Here is a 13254-nt window from a genome sequence, read left to right on the forward strand (position 1 = left end):
CTCAGAGTAAGAACATAGCAAATGACAACGATGGATGGCTCCGAGGAGGAGGGGGGGGAAGGCTGGGCCAAACATAGCAAGTTTAAAGACTGATTCTGACCCCTAGCCATAATGGATTTGGAATACTAATAAGGGTGAAGCCAAGCAATGCACACAGCTGGAGAAAACAGCATCATGTGACCATGCTTATGCTCTCTCCACATACATGTACTTATAGGCACACATACCAACATCTTTAGAGAAAGTATTCATGTGCATAGGATTTCATTACTGTTCCAAGCCATCTTTAGCCAAATTTTCTCAATATTAAAAAAAAAAAAAAAAACAACAGCCAGAAAGATGCAAATCTGTCAGAGCAACCTGTAAAAAGCCAGAATCAATCCAGTAAAACAGCAAACTTTGATGTATTCAAGTGCTTTGCTGAATTAAGGTAGAAGAAAGTGTTTATGAAGCTTTCGGCTCTATTCTGCTACTTTCAAATGTTGTATTTGCAACTGACTGGCATTGAAACATCAGACCCCTCTTCACACCTAGTATTATAAGTCACCTGGTAAAACATGAATAAAACTAATTAAATGCCAAGCTAATTTATTTAGTCACTTCTTGCAAGCTAAATGAAAGAACACATCTAGTGCATGAACTTGTACATGAAAAGTCATCCCTCTGCAATGAAACATTTTTTTTAACCTCCTGAGCTGGACCCAGCTGTTTTTCATACATCTACAACAAACTTTGTGCCAAATGAACTGCTTATATATTTTTCTAAACAAGCCCCACTTTACTTTTTCCAATCAGTCCAGACAGATGGCAAGTAAAGAAAACACTTTAGTGTCAATCTGGTGGAGACCGTCACTGAAGTAATTTTGCCAAGAAAAAACAGACTAAACATTAATGAGGCCAAATAGAGAAGCTTGTTTTACAGGCTGGAGGTACTAGATTTCTCTGGACTTACAGAAATTCAATAGTAGCTTTAAAGTGCTTGCAGGGAAACACTTCTCCACTTTCCTGCAGCACGTAGCAACCGTATTCTAATTGGGGTAGCAATGTTCAGTCCACACCAGCAAGAACAGGTATTACATTTCTAAAAACACTGGCAAGGAAGTGTTTATTTTCTTTTTTTTTTTTCCTCTTGATGTACACAAAAGTTTTTGCACCCTTGCAACGATTATATTTTCCACTACAAAGAATGAACTTTGTGGAATTTGCCTATGATGTTACAAAGTCACTCCTACTGAAAGCCTTTACTGTTCAGCTTTTGAACACTATCTGAAATAATACCACATTGGTGCACAAGTGTCGACTCCAGCCTAATCTCTCTTGCACCTGCTTTTGTGCATGTATCTAATAATGCCAAGAAAAAGGAAAGAAGATTAAGGAAGATCCAAAACAAAAATTCTCTTTGACAAGGTGCTCGTTTTGACTTGTCGAGACACTACAAGATTTTTGCTTACAAGACACTATTCAAGTTTGCATTATCAAGTATGTCTTGCAAGTGAGATGCAATTCCCTCCAACTGCAGTACTTTCATTGCCTATCGCATGCTAAGACCTGATCAGATACAACAAGCACTGAAACAAAATTAGCCCGAGTGCAGAATAAAAGTCTGTGATTGCCTCAGGAGGTTTCAGAGAGGTTGGTTACATCCTTGGCATCCAGGCCTCCTCAACAATGAAAGGATCAGTTAAGCAAGAGGTACAGAATGCACAGTACAGGTTTTAAAACAGTCACTTCACTTTGAAAATTCATCACAGGAAAACTGCCATCAGTTATCGTTACTCAAACTTGGGGCTTTCTGTAGAAAACAATTTCTTTAAATGCTCTGACACTGTTTTTATTGGTAAGTTTGAGATTCTCTTTCCTATGAAGGGAAAAGGCTACTTGATAACTTGTAATTCTGTTTTTAAAATGCCTTAACTCCATGATAATAGAGTGAGCACAAAGAGTCCGTGTACTATTCCCATCAACATGGCCTTCATCAGTAACTGGTGCAGCTGCTCTTGTGTCAGGAGAGACCTGTAAAGTATTTTGAACTATCAAGGCAGAATTGTGTTGAGCAGTTTCCAATGGTACGGAAGATCCAAAGGTAAAATGGGCTCACTATATTACATTTCTCACAGCTTTCACCTTTCATTCTTCAGCACTTCTTTTGTAATGCTCTTTCCTCATCTTGTCTTTTTTAATACAATGGCTGGTAAGTATTTTTTAACAATACCTAGCCATTTTAGGATGAATTGCCAGGTTTCCTTTCCTCTTCTGTACAGCTTAAGCAGTAGTCCAGACTTCAAGGAGGACAGCATGTTGGATGGAAAATATCTGGGCATACAAACTGCTGTGTGAGAAGCACTGTGGAGATTGTGGCAACGTCTGGTGGGAGTGTAGCTCTTTGGAAGAGTCTTAAACTATTTATACTTAAAATTATTTTGAAGTCTAAAGAATCATGAACAGATTGAATTTTTTGCCTTGACTAGCTCATTTTGGTGTTGGTTTGCCTTATTTCTCCACAAGAGTATTTAGTTTATCAGTGTATTCACCAGACACTGTAATTTCATGCCAAAGTCTAAAGAAAAGGATCTAAAGATACAGATGTAGATAAATAATCAGGGATGAGTTTAAAAGATATATCCAGAAGACAAAGCTTCAAAAGATGCTGTTAACTAGATTGCTTTGTGCTAAGAACATTCAGTAAACAGATTATCTCTAATAAGCTTATCCTGTAATAAAGCGCTAAGGAGTCGATGCTGTGATAAGACACTTTTCAAAGGCAATGAATTATAGACACACAGTCTTATGCAGGGAGCAGAGCAAGCTTTCCCTTCTCCCACAGTGCTGCTCAGAGGCTCCCTGCACACACTCTAAGTGCTGAGGAACACAGACACACTAGGTAAGTAATTCTGGGAAAAGCCAATCAAGTTAAGTATCAGAAAACTGTCAGGATAAGGAAAAAACCTCACTGCTCTCAAAGCCACCTGTAGAATTTTCTGCAGTTGCACAGAGGCATGGGAAGAACAAATCCCGTGTAAACTTTGCCTGAGAGCAGAAATGTTTTCCTGCTGGTATTTCAATCTAGAATAGTGACGTAACCTTCAGACATCAATAACCATGTAAGGACAATGGCAATAACTGCAAAACTCATCCAAGAACTGCAATATGGTTTTCCTTTCACTACAATTTTAAAATCAAGATAATTAAATGATCAGACCTAAAGAGGCAAAAATTACGTGAAAAGAAGTTGCCAAAAAGACAAAATCAGTGAAATCTATGGCATTTACAATAATTTTTTGAACTGGGAAATGCATTAAGACTTGTGTAAGTCATGAGCAAGCTTCTAATTTTCATAGTGGAAGAGGTCACACTACTTCTGGGGCTCTCAAGCTTTTAGTTCACAGAGAAGTCCCTAGACATACTGCATTTGAATCCTGAATGCAGAAAGCATCATCCAATTTGTTAAAAATGTTTCTACGACTGCAGTAACAAAGTCAGCATTGATACAACATCATTTGCTGCAAGCTATAAGGAAATCATTCCATCACTTCCAGCACACACCAACGCATACTTGATTTATGAAAAGGTCAGGGAGCAAAGAAATTCTCAAACCAGTGAAAAACGTGAAATAATCAGAAGGATGTCTAGCTAATAAAAGAAGATTACAAATGCTGAAAGAGCAGTAGACAGGCACAATAAAGAAAGGAGGCTGGTAAACAGAAAGATTTGGGAAAGTTGAGGCAATTTTCCGCTAAGAAGTAAATTCTTGAGTCATGTTACAAATCAGCATGTCCTACCAAATCTAAGTAGGAATGTGCCAATTAGCAGAGCAAACATTCCAGTTCTGAGCATATCTGCCTGCAATGGCCTATCTTGGAAGGTTAAACCACCAGGTTCGAGCCGTGGACTCAGACAGTGATACCAGGGCTCCAACCAATTTTCAGGGTATCTTTTCAGAGTCTGATTAGGCACACAGCTCTAATGATGGCTGAGAGACTGGCTGTCATGCAAAGTGGTAAAAAACTGCCTAGTGTTTCCATAAGTTTTCACTATGTATTTTTCCACCCTCCAGAATAAGCATGTTTGCTAAACACAAACCATGTAACCTTGTTGTCGTGGATAATGCATTAATTATACAGTTCTACAATTAGCAGCTTCAACTTAAAAATAAAAAAAAAGTTCACAGGTTTGCAGGCTGTCACAAGAAAAATCCACAAAGTGTTTTTTTCTGTTTACTTAATTTGCTTGTGAAGTTGCTGTGGAAAGAGAAAAATAATGATGCATAGAAAAAAAAAATCCTCCAGAGAATCCAGCCATTGATTAAAAAAATGTTAATTAAGAATGCCTTCAGAATGATATCTAATTTTGCATACAGGGAAAAAGCATCTAAGAGCGAATTATAGGCAAGTCCCATGATATAGATGCTTTGGTTTGGATTAAACTGCTAAAAGCCTCAGACTTTAAATGCCATAGAAAAAAAAATACCCTACATATACCAGAGGGAGTATTAGCATTGTAAGGAAAAAACTCTATACAATGTGATAGTTAATAATTGCAAAGACAGTGGAAATAAAAAGTTTAATAAATCACTTTTCCTCCAATGTTTTTGCCTTTAAGAGTTCTCTCCTTTTCAGCGAAGCCCTTATTTAAACTTCAACTGCAGTATAACAAATCTTTATTCTGCAAGCTTCACTGTCTGGCAAGTTGTTGGAGAATGAAATCTTGATCTATAAATTAACTCAAAATCTACACATCTAAAAGTACAGCACATGCCCTCAGGCATTTAAATCCCATAGGCAGTAGGTCAGACCTAATTGTTGCCACCATATTCTTTACACTGAGCACAGTCAGGACAATATGAATCCCCTTCCCCATAAAGGGAATAGATCAATAAAGACTATCAAGATCCATGAGCTGACTGATTACCCAGAGTGTAAGGGAAGGATGAACATGCTGACACATATAGAAAGTAGATTCACATTTGTGAGTGCATGCAAAAGATCCATATGGGCAGATAAGTACAAGCTGAGAGTGTTTGAACAGAATTCCACTGCTCTCCCAAATCTTACATGAACACAGGACTGTAACAAGAAGATTAATAGCCTCCTGCACACATTGGTTACCACACACCACACCATGCTGACAATCCATACACATTGCACAAGCAAAAAAGGAAATGGCTGATGTAGAACACATTCCAAGGGTTTCATATTTGTGGAATTTCTCTTTTGCATTAGGCAATTCCTTTATTTCAGTAATTCACAAAGAGGTTACGCATGCATCCTGAAAGGGCAGACTCAGCCAAAACAAAATGCTCAAGTGAGCATCTTTATTTAGCATCATAGATATAAAAACATCTCCAACCATGACAGCATATGCTCACCATCAAGGAGAAATGTGCCCCACATTTTTTTCTTCCTAAAAAGTGGGCAACATAGCCACAGAGAGGGCTGGCCAATGAAACTGTGCATATATTTCCTCAACTTTGGTTTCTGTGGAAATCCTATCAGCAGCTCTGTCTGGTTTCTCACAGTGATTCATCACCATGCTGGCCCAGGAGGCCAGAATGATGTAAACTAATCTGGAACTTTCAAGGAAGCATAAGGAGCATTGGCACAAAGCTCTCATCAAATTTCATTTATTAGCTAACTCATTTAGAACCCTCCAAAATCCCCAACATAAACTTTCTGTTTTAAGAACAGGTAAACATTGCCTGCTGACCATTAACTATTGCCAAAATAACAATTGCTGCCTCTGCTAATTCTCCTTTTGGGGGTATCAGTGGCCTCTGGGGAAGCAACCAAACAGAGATGCTAATATTGTTTATAAAGCCTGGGAGCAGCCAAGCCAAGCCCTTTGAATCCAAATAACCCTAAACTTTGAGCTCAGAAAAGGAATAAAAGTCAAATTTTATTTCCAGTTCTAGATCCTTCCTTTAGTGAGCTGAGCACAAACCAGATCCAATTGTCTTTCCTTTTACTAGCAGCAGATCCTGCTGTAGCAGCAGGGCCCTGCTGAGAAAAAAGTGAGGGTCCAGAATTTGTGCAAGTTTCTGCCTTTGAGGATTTGATTTCTCATACTCATACAGTAACTTAGCAGATCTACCGATAGGTATAAAAATTTCTTATTATGGCATTTAAGGAAGTGAGAAGAAAACTGTTAAGATAAAGGGTGCCTTTATCTGAGGTGCATAGAAATAAAGTCTTTGCACTTCACGGGAATGTAGCTGAAATACTCTTGTAAGGGGGAAGAAAGTGGAAATTTCCAAACTCCATGTGCAAAAATGTCAAAATAGAAACATTTTGGGGTTAACTCTCATTGCAGACACATTCTTTTTCAGTATTTTGGATATATAAAGAACATTTCAGTGAAAGCTCAGCCAGTATAAAATCCTTCAGTACTGACACAATGCTAATGATTTTCCAAGCACCCAAACTAAAAATACTTGATTTTTTTTTTCAAATTACCATTGCCCATTCTTTCTCACTGAGAACTATGAAACAGAGGCCTAAGTCTCCAGATTCTGCTGCTAATTAGTTGTGGGCATAAAAAAAATTCATTTTGAACATATGACAACACTAGGAAGAGGGATCACCTTCATAAAAATTCCAAGTATGTTAACTTAAAAAATAAAAAAAAATCAGACTTTAAAAATATCAGTAAGGAAGAAGTTTAGAGTATGAAAACCAGACTTTTTTTCCTCAGTTGAGATCTTCAGATCTTCAAAGAATATTTTATAATGCTACTTGTGCTATAAATTCTTTTAATGCCCCTGATCACATGTGTTACCTCATCTATATTGTTATACCAGCAGAGACACAACCATAGCTTACAATAATCCCTGTACACCTTAGGACAGGACACTTTCAAGCAAGCAATTCTTCATGGTTTAAATATATACATAGAAAACAACCTTAAAACTCCTTAATTCTGTATTAGTTCTTTCTCTTCATTCAGACATCTAAGAATAGCATACAGGATAAAGAGATTCAAATGTATGCAAATGTATATATACATATTTACACCAATACAGCTGAGGTTGAATAGATGTGATCCAGCAGAATGGATAGGAAACAAAATATAGTTGCCAGCTTCCCTTACAGTAATAGTTTCCAACGACAGGGGAAAAACATGAACTAGTGCCATCATCGCCAAATGGTGAGCATTGGTGAGCACTGTTTCTGGTCATATGACCCTGAAAACTCTTTTTTCAGTGCCAGGACACTCACTGCACTGATAGCAGTATCAAGTTTTATGTTATTTAAGGAATTGCTTGTCTTTTAGAAGAAAAATGAAATACTAATTTTTTTAAGTGGTGTGTTTTTACAGTGTTGCTCATTAAGTTCATTCTTTTGGTTGCCTTCCCATAGCTAGGGGGACAAGGGACTACACCAGCTAAGAGCACAACAGGAATTACCAAGGCTTGATCATGGCTTACATGATGTCCTGCTAGCATAGGAAAGATCCAGTTCAGAAATTGTCTAATACTTAGAAAGACACCACTGCTCTCACTCTGTGAAAATCCCCCACACACCTGCCACAGGCTTACTTGCTGGTATCCCTCACAACACCAGCAGCTTTGTTTTGTTTTCTTCTGCATTTCATTCCTTTACTGCTGCTTTTCAGATGGGCCATCTAGGGGATCCCTTCTTTACCACTCTTATTATGCTTCTAAAGCCATTCTGAAATCAGTCATTCTGGAGTCAAAATGATTCAGATACAGTCTTTTTTTATTATTATTATTTCTAAATTGTTTACCTAAACAGCAAACAAAAGCCATTGCCTCTAAGATCCATTGCTCTGTGGAGTGTATCATGCAGTATAGCTCATCTCAGATCCATATGAGAGATCTTCTCACAGGCTTGGTCCATGACTGCTGAGACTCATGTGCCAATAGGCAAAATAAAGGAAATAACAAACCACTAGCTGCTTAGTAATTTTTAAATGAAAATCCATGATTGAAAGGAGGATAAATATTTGCATCCCCTGTTCTCCTCATTCCCCTGCTTACCTTCTCCCAAACCTCAGCAAATTTTTCACAAGCAGAAACAGCAGTGATGCTAATTCTGTGAGCGTGAACACACTGAGTCAGCAAAACATAGTACAAAACCTCTTTCTTCTCCATGTTGTTTAGAATCAAACAAAGGAGAAGGAGGCATGTGTCCTTTCCAAAGGACACCTTCTGTTAGCAGTAAACAATGCTCTTAATATTAAACAAAGCTACTGAAGAGCAAAAAGAAGTAACTGTTTATATACCTCTCAGCAAAGAGGTAGAAGCATGAGGCAAAAAGATGCCATTCCCTCCTTCCCAGAAACAGATCCTGCCTTTGCTAGCCAAGCCCACAGGTCTCTGCTGCTGGCTCTCTTGTCACACACAGGAACGATGTATAGCAGATGAAAGGAGGTCACTGCATGTGATTTTCCAGGACACTGAAGGAGTGCTCTGCCCCTAAGGAGTCTGTCCACAGTGCCAGGACTGACTAATGGGACTCAGCTTTGCCTGAGGCACTTGAACAACACGACCCTTTGGCCATCGCAGCCAGCTGGTCAAAACCCCTCAAACTGGGAGCAGTGAGGCAATGGTGCCTCTCAGAGGGGCAGCAGCAGCATCCCCTTGGTTTCTTTGCTGGGATAACTGTGGCTTTACAAGGTGTCGTCTTGTGTTACAAAAGGGCTTCAGACTGCCTGGGCACATGGTGAGCTCTAGAACCCATCCTTGCTATTAGCAAGCACAGGGTCATCAGTTAACACACACAAAAAATACGGGAAATTTGAGAAAAAGGACACTACAAGACCGTGTTCTGAAACTGGAAAAGTTGTAAATTCTTTCCTTAAACTGCTCTTTCCAAAGAGGCCAACAGCTTCGCTCTGCCCTCAACACATCTCCTAATAGGCCTGCCCAGTGGAAAAGAGAAGCTGCTTTTAATCACAGGACTCTGGAGTTTTAATGCCCCATGAGAAACAACACTAACTGATTTTCAAACCTATGAAAGAAAATTGAGGCAGGAGTCACCTTCCCCCACAAGTCCCACTACAAAATCCTGCATGTGGGAAATGAAATAAAGCATTAAGGAAATTAAATTATATTGAAAAGTTGAAATAAAAGAACTGAAGTGACCATGAAATGGTGGAATTCAAGATCCCTGGGGAAGTGAGGAGGACACACAGCAAGCTCCCTGTCCCAGACTTCAGGAGAGCAAACTTCGCACTCTTTAGGAATCTGCCTAGTAAGAGTACCACAGAAAAAAGCCCTGTAGGGAAGAGAGGCCCAAGAAAGCTGGTTAATATTCAAAAATCACCTCTTCCAAACTCAGGAGGGAGGCATCCCAAGAAAGAGGAAGTCAGGTAAAAATGCCAGGTCTGTGTGGACAAACAAGGAGCTCCTGGACAAACTCAAACACAAAAAGGAAGTCTGCAGAGGGTGGAAACAAGGACAGGTGGCCTGGAAGCAATACAAAGAAATTGTCCAAGCAGCCAGGGACTTTTAAAAAATATTACACACAATAAGTACTTCTTGTAAGCTCCAAAGCACCAGAGAGCCATCACCAAGATTACACCAGAAATGCAGTTTAGAATCACATGGAAAATTAATATTTATTGTAAATCCTGTTGTGACAAAAACATCTTTCCATGTTCTCTAACCCTTTTTACAGTTCCCCAGCACACGTCCTGACAACCTTTGGGGCACACTAGAGCACAAGTATTTCCCAGTGTTATAACACCACTTTACAGTTCCCTGTTTAGACTGTAAATATAATTTTGTTGATGCTGCATGAGCTGCATTTTAAAGCTACAGATTTCTGGGTATTGACACATACTTAATCACATGTTAAATCAGACAGTTGCATGCTCCCATCTGTGCCGCAGAAGATTCTAATCTTTCTTGGGTAGGTAACAGTTTTATCTGACAAATATTTTCAGAACACAGCAGCTGAGCTACCATTTATTACCATTTCCCAAGAGGGATTTGACCTTAGGACCTCATGACATTCTGCAGCAGGTGCTATTTCCACACATGCTGCTTCAGTTGTGAACAGTGTTACAGAACTGACTTTTCTAAGAGAAATATACCTTGCTATTTTTCCAAAATCATAGAAATGCTATTGGAAGATATATCTGTCAATTTTAAATCAGTGTATTTAAGAGGTCAGTGAATATTATAGCACTATATGTTTTCATTTATTTCAAAGCACAAGCGTATGCAATAATTTTCAAGGAATACAAAAGCATCCAAGGAATCAAAAAGCAGATATTAAAGTCAAGCATACTAATGCTAGGGTGAGAGGAGCAGGAATCGGGACACATCAGCCTTGCTTTTTAGTGGAGTTTTTATGACTGCAGTATCAATGACCTTGATGACAGAGAAGAGCAGTATTGAGGCACTACTATATACACAACAATCCCAGGTTAGACTTTCTGTGGGACGCAAGTTACTTACATGGAAAATCCAACATTTAATCTCTCTCCATCAGCTTCCTCAGGTGTGAAGCTGGCATAATAGGTATTTATTTTCTTATCTATCTCCAGAATGTGTTCAGTAATGCTAAAAAAAAAAAAAAGTCATGAGTTTTAGCAAAGAAAAACTATTTAATTCCTCTCTCCCTGACAGATAGCTCTACCCAGTTCTGACCCTCACACTTCTGTCTCCTTACTCATTCATTGAAATCCCGCCAGATTATATTTTAGAACAGTTTATATTTCAACTGGACAGTATAAACATTTAATTATTGTCACCCAGTGACAACAATCTCTTGTACTGGAGTTCTAGTGTCTGCAATGCATTTTCTGAAATAATATATAACTGCTTTTCAGACGTAAACTGTCTACCTCCTGCTCTTTTTAGGCCAGAACTTGTAGTTCCTGGGCAAAACTCCCACTGGAAGATTACGCATTTCCTACGTACGTCAGTTGGTTGATACCAGCTCCCATGTTGGCAATTAATAGTGCACTGTGTCTGCTGGGCCTAAACTCTTCACTGAGCAATCTAAGGCTCTACTGGGTATGACAGCAGGTTCAGTTCACAATTTCCTGTATTTCCTAAGTGCATCTGGGCCACAATTATATCACAAACTATCTCTTTTCTGGTTAGAATCTGTTTTGGGGGTTTTTTTACACCTAGAGTTACAGCCTTAGTAGGTACAAGTTGGTGCAGAGAAGTCAGTGAAAATATTAATAAAGATATAACTCAAACATTAGCCCTCCCTTTCTTTTCCTTTTTGTAAAAAAAAAAAAAAGCTTCAGCCAGAGATGGACAGTTAGATCATTATTAACTAATATCAGCTAGCCCAACAACCTCTTGTTCATGTACTACTTGTTCCTTGTTTTTAAGGGTGAGACAACAGGGTAGTATTTTTACATTTCATATAAACATTCCCTGAACAGGGGTGGAAGCTCGAAGTCACTTTTCATTCCTGATACATTCAAAAAGCAGCACAACATCTGACTGACTACCTCAAGCCTGTTTTCCAGGGATAGAATTAAATGGTGTTGAAAAGTCACATCAGTAGGAATTACTAGGTACTTTGGACTTCGGAGTTCTTGAGTTTGATCCAAAGGCTGTCCTTGACTTCCATACTATTTACACTGGATTCTTCATGAAGAGTATGAACAAGGATTCAGGAACCCAAATTTAAACATCCCTGCTCTTTAAAGTCTTGGGCTATGTCTTTCCCTTAATCCATTTCTCTTTGCTTACAGAGCTGGTGTGAAAACCTTATGGCATGTCTACACTATACAATGCAGAAATCCCTGCACCAGCTGGTGTGAGTACCCAGCATAGCACCATGCTGAGCCATTAGCCTGGGTCCTGGGAGTAGTATAGATATATTAGCATGGCATTATGCCCAGGCTAATGAGCTCAGGCTAGCTCTGCATTATACTGCTTTGATCCAGAACTAGCTCCTCTGCAGCTCACACAGCCCCTCATTGCACAGAGCACGCTTGTCTCTGCACCACTGAATGTTATCTGTTCCACACATCACAGGCCTGCTCCTGCAGACCCACTGCTGTTTGAGTGCCATGCCTGTCTGAATTCTAAACACTCCAGTATGCAAAAATGTCTGCTCCTACACTGAAACTTATTTATCTATCCACATATTGCAATCCACAAATAAACACAGCACCTGCATCTCGCCACATTTCCTATTCAATACTGACTGCATCACATGCTTATATTGTGACTGAAACATGGAGTTTTAAATGAATCCCAGTAATCATCTGTTAGCTCTTTTGCCTTTAGTTTTGTGTGGCAAGGCAAGAATTCTGCATTTTAGTTTCATCACCCAGGTCTAAACATTGCTTCTTAAACCAAAACTTATATATTCTCTCTCTCTTGGCAGAAGCTCATCTCTTGAATAGAAGGGAGTAGATCACTGAAATAGAAAAAAATGTCATTGGCAAGACAGGTTGACTGACAGCCACTGCAATTAACTAAAAGATTTCAACTGCAATGTATTTCTGTGTCATGGGCAACAGTAATGATTAGAGGGACATGCACATATATGTATGTAACTGTATTTGTTACTTAGCAGTTATACCATGTCATCACTCTTAAGAGATTTCTTTCTTCCTGCTTACCTATTCCAAATGACCAAACATATGTCTTTGATCTGCCTGAAAGGATAAGTATCTTACCAAGGGTATGAGCACATGAATAGCTAAGTAAAGCTCCTGACACAGCAGAATGAATTTGCACACACCTAAGACAAAGGCTAAATGCTGAAATAGAACAATCAGAATAAAAAAACACTGAAACGAGCAAACTTGTAATTACCAACAGGAGCAACATCCTTTCCTCATCAATCCTCAGGCACGCTTATATTAAGCCATAAAGGGTTAGACAATTCTGGAGGGATAGTCTTTCAGGGTTTTTTTTGTTTAATGCTTTAGAGCGAAATCATGCTTTCCTTTCCCAGGGGTGCACAAGACAAAGAAGAGGCCAGATGGAGCCCTCTTCCCCTCCCCACCACACCTGGGCAGGGGCCAGCCTCAGCGCAGTGCCCAGGGGAGTGTGTGGAGCTCTGGCAGCCCCAGCAGCTCCCAGCCGAGCCAGGGGCTCAGCTCTCCGTCACCCACAGGCAGGGATGGCAGCGGGGGCAAATGTTCCCTCTATTGCAGGGCCCTGCGTCAGAGCACCTCCACTCTCACTGCAGCGCTTAGCACATCCAAGGGCCTCAATCCATCCCCTCGGAAGCACTGACATCCTTGCATGCTGCAGGCAGCCGCTATCCGGCTAAATCTCCAGAGCTAGTCCTGACTCCAGGCACAAACACC

General features: G+C 39.6%; 1 long non-coding RNA gene across 1 annotated transcript in view; it reads right to left on the reverse strand.

The window, feature by feature from the left end:
• The window catches only part of LOC108446385, a 254649-nt gene that overhangs the window by 174746 nt on the left and 66649 nt on the right, over positions 1 to 13254 (reverse strand). Inside the window, exon 6 of the long non-coding RNA XR_001861558.1 lies at positions 10421 to 10525. This is a non-coding gene — a long non-coding RNA (uncharacterized LOC108446385). The remainder of the gene's footprint in view (positions 1 to 10420; positions 10526 to 13254) is intronic.

Source organism: Corvus brachyrhynchos, unplaced genomic scaffold (assembly GCF_000691975.1).
Source record: "Corvus brachyrhynchos isolate BGI_N302 unplaced genomic scaffold, ASM69197v1 scaffold435, whole genome shotgun sequence".
NCBI lineage: Eukaryota > Metazoa > Chordata > Aves > Passeriformes > Corvidae > Corvus > Corvus brachyrhynchos.